This window comes from Chrysochloris asiatica, unplaced genomic scaffold (genome assembly GCF_000296735.1).
Source record: "Chrysochloris asiatica unplaced genomic scaffold, ChrAsi1.0 scaffold00151, whole genome shotgun sequence".
Lineage (NCBI taxonomy): Eukaryota > Metazoa > Chordata > Mammalia > Afrosoricida > Chrysochloridae > Chrysochloris > Chrysochloris asiatica.
The window spans coordinates 300,947-302,285 of NW_006408669.1; positions in this window are offsets into that span (position 1 = coordinate 300,947).

Sequence of the window (1,339 nt, forward strand, 5' to 3'; positions counted from 1 at the left end):
GTATAGATTGAGTAACTATGGTGAAAGGATACAGCCCTGACACACAACCTTTCTTGATTTCAACCAACAGAGTAAATCATTTTTCTATTTGAAGGAGTGCAGTTAAGTATTCTGAAATTCTCATTCTTCACAATGTGATCCATAATTATGTTATAACTTTGCATAGTTAGTCAAGCACAGGTAAACCTTTTTCTGGTATTCTGTATTTCAGTCAAGATCCATATGACACCAGCAATGCTATATCTCAGTCTATGTACTCTTCTGAATATGGCTTCAATTGCCACCTATCCCTTAGGGATGTACTGCTTTAATCATTTTTGGATTAATTTCATATTTTACTTGCATGTGATAGTAATAGTATTGTTCCATAATGTCCACATTCTGTTGAATCATCTTTCTTTTTAACAGGCACACATATGATTCTCCTTTTATTTGGTTTTCTAGTTACCTGTCTTCCAAATTTCTTGGCAAAGACAAGTGAGCATCTCCAGGGTTACATCCTTTTGTTGAAACATCTCAATTGCTATCTTTCAATTCCTGGAGGTATTTGTCGCTGTTGATGTTTTTCATTGATCATGGAAAGTTTTTAGCCTTTAATCTCTGGGGTCATTTCTATCACCAAGGCCATATTTTCCAGCTACTGATTCACCTTTTTTGTTTCCAAATCTTTTATGTCTATCATCAATAATTATTAATGCAACTTACTTGTATGTTTGATCCATTTAAGATATAAAAAGTTGGCAAAATCTTCAATTTCTTCATCCTGGCATTATTGGTTGGTCCATACATTTAAATAATAATTGTATTAACTGGTCTTCCTTATAGACATGGATATTATTCTACCATTTACAGTATTGCACTCAGAATTGATCTTGAAATGTTCTTTTTAAAAATGAATGTGGTGAAGTCATCAAGGCAATCAAGTTCCTTCAGGACTAACTCCCCTCCTCTAAGACTGAAACTCAAAGGGAACACACAAACAAGCATGGAAGCTTGCTGGTGACCACATTGGTCTACTGTTGAGTGGAAGAGAGGGAAAGGCAGCAGTGAAGACATGGGCTGACTTCAACCACAGTCCATAGACTCCCATCGACCTGGAGGTGAGAGAGAAGAGGAAGGGCTAGTTGGTCCAAAGTGTGGTGAGACCTGAGGACACTTGAGCCCATGGACAAGGACATAGTCACAGAGGGCTAGAGCTGAAAGTGAAGCATCTAGCTGATATGAAGTGAGGGGAGATGCATAAGAACCCCCAGACTTGCAGATAGTACCCATTTGACCTAGCCTCGATGGTTTGATAATCAGAACTCAACTACAGGAAAATTAAAAAAAAAAAAAAAAT